Raw genomic sequence first — 10,180 nt, 5'->3', positions numbered from 1 at the left:
CTACGTTACCTGTTGAAGGAGAGGCTGTTGTTGTTGGACATGCTGTAAAATCTTTGAGGTGAAGAAAATAGGATATTGGTTAGTTAAACATATTAGAAAATGTTAACAAAAGTCAAATCTGTGAGGATGTTGGTTCTTACTTTGGTAGTGAACCGACTGGCAGTACTGTCCATCTGGAGGAATGGCATTGATACATGCACACGTGTCAGATGTGATGTCATCACATTTCCCATAAGAGACACACTGGTCACATGACCAACGATACTGGTCCTCACATCTGCACTGGAATCCATAACCATTTGGGTAGCAAACTGAGGACATGAGAGTGGATTAAGATATCAAAATGACACTTAATCGGTGTGTAAGCAGTTAAAAATAATAACTTGCACATTGAAGTCTTACCTGTAGACATGTTAACACCAGTGATTTGTGTCAGATTATTGATTCTGACAGGGAAAATAGCATTTCTCAGAATGGCTCTCAGTTGATCTATCACTGTAACGTCTGTGGTGTTCAGCTCAATTTCAATCATGTACTCATAGAGAGTTGCTGGTACTGCTGGACCTGAAAATGAACAATGTCAGTCATTCATTTGCTAAAATTAAATAGATTTAGATTTATCAATATCCCAAAACAATTGTCAAGCTATTGTTTTTCAGGCAATTCATCAGGTATATTTTGGTCCTACGTTACCTGTTGAAGGAGAGGCTGTTGTTGTTGGACATGCTGTAAAGTCTTTGAGTTTAAGAAAATAGGATATTGGTTAGTTAAACATATTAGAAAATGTTAACAAATGTCAAATGTGTGAGGATGTTGGTTCTTACTTTGGTAGTGAACCGACTGGCAGTACTGTCCATCTGGAGGAATGGCATTGATACATCCACACGTGTCAGATGTGATGTCATCACATTTCCCATAAGAGACACACTGGTCACATGACCAACGATACTGGTCCTCACATCTGCACTGGAATCCAGTACCATTTGGGTAGCAAACTGAGGACATGAGAGTGGATTAAGATATCAAAATGACACTTAATCGGTGTGTAAGCAGTTAAAAATAATAACTTGCACATTGAAGTCTTACCTGTAGACATGTTAACACCGGTGATTTGTATCAGATTATTGATTCTGACAGGGAAAATAGCATTTCTCAGAATGGCTCTCAGTTGATCTATCACTGTAACGTCTGTGGTGTTCAGCTCAATTTCAATCATGTACTCATAGAGAGTTGCTGGTACTGTTGGAACTGAAAATGAACAATGTCAGTCATTCATTTGCTAAAATTAAATAGATTTAGATTCATCAATATCCCAAAACAATTGTCATGCTATTGTTTTTCAGAGAATTCATCAGATATATTTTGGTCCTACGTTACCTGTTGAAGGAGAGGCTGTTGTTGTTGGACATGCTGTAAAATCTTTGAGGTGAAGAAAATAGGATATTGGTTAGTTAAACATATTAGAAAATGTTAACAAAAGTCAAATCTGTGAGGATGTTGGTTCTTACTTTGGTAGTGAACCGACTGGCAGTACTGTCCATCTGGAGGAATGGCATTGATACATGCACACGTGTCAGATGTGATGTCATCACATTTCCCATAAGAGACACACTGGTCACATGACCAACGATACTGGTCCTCACATCTGCACTGGAATCCATAACCATTTGGGTAGCAAACTGAGGACATGAGAGTGGATTAAGATATCAAAATGACACTTAATCGGTGTGTAAGCAGTTAAAAATAATAACTTGCACATTGAAGTCTTACCTGTAGACATGTTAACACCAGTGATTTGTGTCAGATTATTGATTCTGACAGGGAAAATAGCATTTCTCAGAATGGCTCTCAGTTGATCTATCACTGTAACGTCTGTGGTGTTCAGCTCAATTTCAATCATGTACTCATAGAGAGTTGCTGGTACTGTTGGACCTGAAAATGAACAATGTCAGTCATTCATTTGCTAAAATTAAATAGATTTAGATTTATCAATATCCCAAAACAATTGTCATGCTATTATTTTTCAGGCAATTCATCAGATATATTTTGGTCATTCATTACCTGTTTTAGGAGAGGTTGTTGTTGTTGGACATGCTGTAAAATCTTTGAGGTGAAGAAAATAGGATATTGGTTAGTTAAACATATTAGAAAATGTTTACAAAAGTCAAATATGTGAGGATGTTGGTTCTTACTTTGGTAGTGTACCGACTGGCAGTACTGTCCATCTGGAGGAATGGCATTGATACATGCACACGTGTCAGATGTGATGTCATCACATTTCCCATAAGAGACACACTGGTCACATGACCAACGATACTGGTCCTCACATCTGCACTGGAATCCATAACCATTTGGGTAGCAAACTGAGGACATGAGAGTGGATTAAGATATCAAAATGACACTTAATCGGTATGTAAGCAGTTAAAATTAATAACTTGCACATTGAAGTCTTACCTGTAGACATGTTAACACCAGTGATTTGTATCAGATTATTGATTCTGACAGGGAAAATAGCATTTCTCAGAATGGCTCTCAGTTGATCTATCACTGTAACGTCTGTGGTGTTCAGCTCAATTTCAATCATGTACTCATAGAGAGTTGCTGGTACTGTTGGACCTGAAAATGAACAATGTCAGTCATTCATTTGCTAAAATTAAATAGATTTAGATCCATCAATATCCCAAAACAATTGTCATGCTATTGTTTTTCAGGCAATTCATCAGATATATTTTGGTCGTACGTTACCTGTTGAAGGAGAGGCTGTTGTTGTTGGACATGCTGTAAAGTCTGTAAGGTGACGAAAATATAAAAATTTTGAACTGGTTATCAGAAATAGGAAAAATATGTTGACAATAAAATCTATAAAAAACAGGACTTTGGCGTTTACTTGGGTTTTGAACCGACTGGCAGTACTCTCCATCGGAAGGAATTGCATTAATACATCCACAGGGTTTATCTGTATTTTCTTCACATGCCCCATAGATAGCGCAATTGTTACACGACCAACGATACTGATCCTCACATCTGCACTGGAATCCAGTACCACTTGGGTAGCAAACTGAAATGGAAATGAGTTTCAGGACATGTGCATGTAAAAAATGTATTCAATCAATTATTTTTCTCCTACATAATTAGAAAAGCAATGCCTAGCACTAGCTAGCCCAACAGTATAACTACCAGAAGTGATGTCAACATCAGTGATTTCAGTGGAGTTGTTGATAGTGAGGGGAAGACTTGTTGAATTCACAGCTGACTTAATTTGCTCTATTGTTTTGATGTCTGACACGTTCACTTCAACATCAATTATGTAGTTCCATCGATTGGATAATACTGTAAGGATTGAAATAGAAGCAAGGGTGACGTTCAGGAGAAGAGTCCGTATGCTCTTTTTAAATACATGGTTTGAATTGTCATTCAAGAGGATGATGTTTGACTTTGCAAGATCATTTAAAGGTGATCTGTTGACTAAACTCACCTGCTCTTTTTTCCCTAACATGTGACAGATGTGGGTTGTACTCTGTGTTGAATGCCTTTACCAAGAGAATGAAAGTCAGTATCCACATTTACATTTGCTTCAGAGAGTTTATATCATCTTAGAATATTTTCCACATTTAGAATATCCTGTTTGATAGGTTTTGGGGGTTTCAAGGGGGGTTCAATACTGTACGATCATCTAATCACGAGACTCCACACTAACCCGTTCAATCATAAAGATGTCAAAAAAACATGGTGCAAGAACTAAACAGTAGACCGCCTAACTCTTACTAAGATCATCAAGTTGCTAAGTTTCTCATATTTTGTTACGTGTGTTTCTAAATATTGTCTGAAGGTTTCTATTGGACAGCATGAGTTACTGTTAACATAATACCTGTGAAACAAGGCTTGAAATATCAATGAATTCCCGTGTTTCCAAAATAGAGCATGTCATCAGGAGGACAAGGACACTCAGCCCATTATTTGTTATTGCCATTCCTGTTATGGGGAAACAAGGTAAAGGAGTTGAGAAAAAAACAGGAAGAACTGTAAAAAACTACATTCACTATAATGTTTAAAGTACACAATAAAACCACACAGGTAACTTTTCTGAGGCACTTACAGTGGGGAGAACAAGTATTTGATACACTGCCGATTTTGCAGGTTTTCCTACTTACAAAGCATGTAGAGGTCTGTCATTTTTATCATAGGTACACTTCAACTGTGAGAGACGGAATCTAAAACAAAAATCCAGAAAATCACATTGTATGATTTTTAAGTAATTAATTTGCATTTTATTGCATGACATAAGTATTTGATCACCTACCAACCAGTAAGAATTCCGGCTCTCACAGACCTGTTAGTTTTTCTTTAAGAAGCCCTCCTGTTCTCCACTCATTACCTGTATTAACTGCACCTGTTTGAACTCGTTACCTGTATAAAAGACACCTGTCCACACACTCAATCAAACAGACTCCAACCTCTCCACAATGGCCAAGACCAGAGAGCTGTGTAAGGACATCAGGGATAAATTGTAGACCTGTACAAGGCTGGGATGGGCTACAGGACAATAGCCAAGCAGCTTGGTGAGAAGGCAACAACTGTTGGCACAATTATTAGAAAATGGAAGAAGTTCAAGATGACGGTCAATCACCCTCGGTCTGGGGCTCCATGCAAGATCTCACCTCGTGGGGCATCAATGATCATGAGGAATGTGAGGGATCAGCCCAGAACTACACGGCAGGACCTGGTCAATGACCTGAAGAGAGCTGGGACCACAGTCTCAAAGAAAACCATTAGTAACACACTACGCCGTCATGGATTAAAATCCTGCAGCGCACGCAAGGTCCCCCTGCTCAAGCCAGCGCATGTCCAGGCCCGTCTGAAGTTTGCCAATGACCATCTGGATGATCCAGAGGAGGAATGGGAGAAGGTCATGTGGTCTGATGAGACAAAAATAGAGCTTTTTGCTCTAAACTCCACTCGCCGTGTTTGGAGGAATAGAAGGATGAGTACAACCCCAAGAACACCATCCCAACCGTGAAGCATGGAGGTGGAAACATCATTCTTTGGGGATGCTTTTCTGCAAAGGGGACAGGACGACTGCACCGTATTGAGGGGAGGATGGATGGGGCCATGTATCGCGAGATCTTGACCAACAACCTCCTTCCCTCAGTAAGAGCATTGAAGATGGGTCGTGGCTGGGTCTTCCAGCATGACAACGACCCGAAACACACAGCCAGGGCAACTAAGGAGTGGCTCCGTAAGAAGCATCTCAAGGTCCTGGAGTGGCCTAGCCAGTCTCCAGACCTGAACCCAATAGAAAATCTTTGGAGGGAGCCGAAAGTCCGTATTGCCCAGCGACAGCCCCGAAACCTGAAGGATCTGGAGAAGGTCTGTATGGAGGAGTGGGCCAAAATCCCTGCTGCAGTGTGTGCAAACCTGGTCAAGAACTACAGGAAACGTATGATCTCTGTAATTGCAAACTAAGGTTTCTGTACCAAATATTCAGTTCTGCTTTTCTGATGTATCAAATACTTATGTCATGCAATAAAATGCAAATTAATTACTTAAAAATCATACAATGTGATTTTCTGGATTTTTGTTTTAGATTCCTTCTCTCACAGTTGAAGTGTACTTATGATAAAAATTACAGACCTCTACATGCTTTGTAAGTAGGAAAACCTGCAAAATTGTCAGTGTATCAAATACTTGTTCTCCCCACTGTATATCATGCACGTGTCATTTAAAAATGTCCATAGAAGTATCTATTGTTTCATTTCATGATTTGTAATTCTGAGATTTAAAAACAAATCTGATTAAGCGTAATCAAGGGATTTGTGATATCATCTTAATTATAACCTTATGTAATGTGCTAACTGAAATAATTAATCTCATCTGGACTTATTGTACAAACACACTTAGTGTGCAGCCATTTATTTGTAAGTAGGAAAGACACTGTTTGAAATGTGATCTGCTATTGTTACAAAACATTTATGTTATGTTATGTATAATAGCTGAAGTTCTTTCCTCATTCCTAGAATGCCATTGCCTAGAATGTCCCTGTCCCTGGTGAGTGGACAATTCCCCATATGTTCCAATGTCATGTCGAAATACATTATCTAAGACAATTAATTGTAAATAACATATAATAAAGGGAAAGGGAAAGGAGGGTAACCTAGTCAGTTGTACAAGTGAATGCCTTCAACTGAAATGTGTCTTCCGCATTTAACCCAACCCCTCTGAGAGGTGCAGGGGCTGCATTAATCAACATCCACGTCTTCGGCGCCCAGGGAACAGTGGGTTAACTGCCGTGCTCAGGGGCAGAACGACAGATTTTTACAGCTCAGGGATTTTTTTGTCAGCTCGGGGATTCGATCCAGCAACCTTTCGGTTACTGGCCCAATGCTCTAACCACTACAGAGTATTCCTCCAAAAAAGTGTCAAAATACATTTCTGAATGATGTGCGGACTTACTGTAGGAAATTAATATAACATAAATATTATTTCAAAGTTAAAATATTACTGGATCTCTGAAAAATATAAATAAATTCTGCTGCATATGGTAGTCAACATTCACTGAATGAAAAACCGATTCTGTATATCTCATCTAACATTATTGATACCCATATTATGCCAAAAGTACAATCATAAACATGGAAATCGGTTACAAATAGCATGGTAGGTCTTTAGTCAAAGAAATGTAATTGACAACCACTGTACCATGCCAAACAGATTAATCTTATATGTAATGACAACATGCTTTACTGGCATAATCTCAGTTATTGTATGGCCATATTGGTCACATCTACCTCGTGGGCCGGGCCCCAAGCCCTGGTGTAACAGACTAGGGCTCTGTTGTCCTTTTGTAGGCCTGCTCTTCTGATTTAGATTAGGAGCCTTCTCTGCGTGAAGGTAGTTGACATTTGATTTAGAAATTTCCAGTCCCTTTGTCTGTGCCAGTCTGATGACTTCTTAGCCAGCTTCACTGTCAGTTCTGAATGGGGAATCCTACTGAACTCTCTAAATCAAGTGTCAACTTCATCCTTAGACATGTTGCTATGCAAATCAAACACACTTCTGAAAGTGCAGTGTGGGAAAAATGTATTTTATGTGCCATATTATTGTTCAGGTACAATTACATTTTCATAAATATTTAACTTTACCTTTATTGGCCACACTGCTCTTCCTATGAGCATTAACACATTGATCACTGAAGTGCTGATGTCCAAATTGTTGCAGATTTGTTTAAAAGCAGTTGACATCAATCATCAATCATGTCATGTCTACCACACAAATAACAAAAAGAACACAAGAAAAACAAGCTTGATGTTTAAAAAACTTAAATCTAATTATTTAGCTTTTCAGACAGAAAAGGATCTAATAGGCACCAACAACAGGCACCAGAAAAATATAGGCACCAGCATGCAACAGAAAAGGGAATTGAAAGACACCAGAAAAATATAGGCACCAACAGGCTACAGAATATTTATATAGACACCAATAGGTAGCTGAGAAAATTTAATGGAGCTACTGCTACCACTACCAGAAAGTCTTACGTATAAAACTTGACAGCACAAAATATCTTTAACTAATAAACCAACTAAGGAAATCAATGTGACTACAGATAGCGTATTGTTGGGCCAGTCAGGGCAAATTAATCAGTTGAAAACATGGAAAATAAGATATTCAATCGGTGCTATTGATATGCACTGTTATTTGATGTTGCTTATATCATGTTAGACCCTAAGTAATAATGAGTTACAGATACAACAGAAACATTTAGATGTGTATTTAAGCCTCAACTCAGAAAGGAAGTCAGTCTCATTACCATCCAAGTGAAGACTCCCATCCATGTAGGCCAATTTCTGTCTCTTTCTCCCCCTCCTTTTAACATTGACCTAAATTATTATTCAGTTCTTCACTATCATCCTCATGTATCATTTCACTGAAAAACAAACTAACAAAAATGCCTTACCTTGCTTCTCCTTACTGTTCTGGTTGACAAGTGTATTATTGTACGTTGCAGGGAGACTCAAAACCCACATCCAATACCGTTTACTGACTGTCACGCCCTTAATACCGTGAACTACGGTAAGAATTCCTGAAATATGGTAAGGAACTGAATGACTGTGACAGAGAACCTGCTCAACAGGTTTCATTATTTATTCTGTTTCCTTGTGTCACATACTGAAACTGAGTTAGTATTGAAGAGCAGAGCACAGACACACTTGAGCCATCAGCACAACCATCGTTATAAATTAGAAGTAAAAGGTCATCATGTAAAAACACCAGTGCAGTGGGTCAGTGACTATGCATTGTCTGAACTGTCATGAACATTGTGTCTCAACAAAACTAAAATATACTTGATCGCTCTGGTCAAAGGACCGTCCGTTTTACAATAGAATACAAAGCAGTGAATACACACAATTTGAATTGAACAGTGACAGATGAATACACAGTGAAAAGGTAACTTATTAAATTTAATTAACTAAATTGAAGTTGTTTGGTTATCAATATACTTCATGAAGATGATCCTACAGATGATTTTACTATTATCCATTAGCCTTTACATATGCTTAAATCAGTGATTCTGACTGTAAAACGTATAATTTTGTTATTTCAGGGGAGATTGGCGATGTAACAATTAGTGTGTTAATATAACAAATATATCATGTTAATAGTTTTGTTCAGTGTCTCTTTCACACGGGTATACTGGTGTATGTGAGTTTTGGTAAATAGGGTAGACCTGTTTAATCAAATTATTGAACATAGCAACAGGTGTAAATCTGGTTTGTATGGATATATAAGGGCTGCATTGCAGGTGTAAATCTGTTTTTCTATGAATGTTGAGGCTTGGGCACTGGGGTAGACCTGTTTTATGTTTTATGTTTTAGACCTTTATGCCCATGAATTGACCTGGTTTACGAGTATATGAGTAATGTGGTGTAGAGATGTACTAGGCTCCTACAGGTAATGAGTCTGAATGGAAGTCTACTGCCCTTTAACATCCTTTTTGGTAACAAATTCGTGGTAGACAAAAAGTGAATGAGGCTAATGTAATGTACTTTGAGTTTATATATGAAATGGTTAGGGTATAACAGGTAACAGGTCAGTGGTCACAATACTAAGATATGCAAATAACAGGGATGGGGTGTGCAGCGGATAGCTGCATATACTGGAGGTAAATGTTGCTGACTTGGGGGAATACAGGCCTTGGCAAAGTGGGTAACAGGGCTAGACTTTTTCAAAAAGCAATATGGATTACATGTAAGGGTTACTAATAGTATAAGACTTTCATAGTGGTATGTCGGCAAAAAAATTGGGAACAAATGGGTTAAGTAGGTTGCTTGTGACATCACAACCAGGGCAGACAGCTTTTCATGAAACCCAATCATCAGGATGGGTAGAGAAGTCACATGGTATTTAATCAAGAATCTAAAGAATGCAGTATGTTTCTCTCAGAGGTGTAGCGATTGCTGTGCTGTGCTCTGCTAATATTGGTATTGTTGAAATGCAACACATACAGTATTTCTGATTTAGATCGTTATTGAAACTGAACATTTTATATGTTTTACTTAGTTGTCTTTTACCTACGGTTACAAGGAGAGGGTATATTACTGGAATGTTGGTTTTAAAAACAATGTGGGTACAGTACTTCAGAATATCACAGGTGTCTGTAATTATCTCTGGCCCTCAGTGTGGCATTATCACATGTAAAATATATACCATCATCAAGTAAGAAGATTTTAAAATAAAAAAACAGACCAACAAAGCTGTAAAACATTATCCTAAATAAAACCATACATTTAGTGAATGCCATTGAAGTTCAGCATGGAATCCATGATAATTATTTTTTACACACTTTTATTTATTTTACTATGTCAGTATGTATTTTTTGTAAATGATTTGGCACCAAACCCATGGCAGTTGTGAAAAAAGTTAAATGTTGCATACAATCAAATCACATTTTATTTGTCATGTGCTTTGTAAACCACAGTTGTAGATTAACACTGAATGGGTCATTTTCCAGCAATACAGAGTTAAAGATACATCTAGAAATAGTGACAAAAGGAATAAATACACAGTGAATAACGAATAGCAATAACAAGTAAAAATAACATGGCTAGATACAGGGAGTACCAGTACTGAGTCAATGTGCAGGGGTGCAAGGTAATTGAGGTAGCTATGTACATATACAGTTCCT

General features: G+C 38.0%; 1 long non-coding RNA gene across 1 annotated transcript; it reads right to left on the bottom strand.

Annotated features, from left to right (window-relative positions):
- Window positions 1-2,893: 2,893 nt before the first annotated feature.
- Window positions 2,894-7,261, bottom strand: LOC139556389 (uncharacterized). Its single transcript, XR_011671114.1, has 5 exons — window positions 7,140-7,261; window positions 3,869-3,972; window positions 3,476-3,530; window positions 3,178-3,330; window positions 2,894-3,058 (listed from the first exon to the last, which is right to left on the bottom strand). It is a non-coding gene; the product is annotated as an uncharacterized lncRNA (long non-coding RNA).
- Between the last annotated feature and the right edge of the window lie 2,919 nt (window positions 7,262-10,180).

The sequence above is a fragment of the Salvelinus alpinus genome, chromosome 27 (assembly GCF_045679555.1).
Source record: "Salvelinus alpinus chromosome 27, SLU_Salpinus.1, whole genome shotgun sequence".
NCBI classification, from domain to species: Eukaryota; Metazoa; Chordata; class Actinopteri; order Salmoniformes; family Salmonidae; genus Salvelinus; species Salvelinus alpinus.
This window is presented reverse-complemented; position numbering and strand designations above follow the sequence as displayed.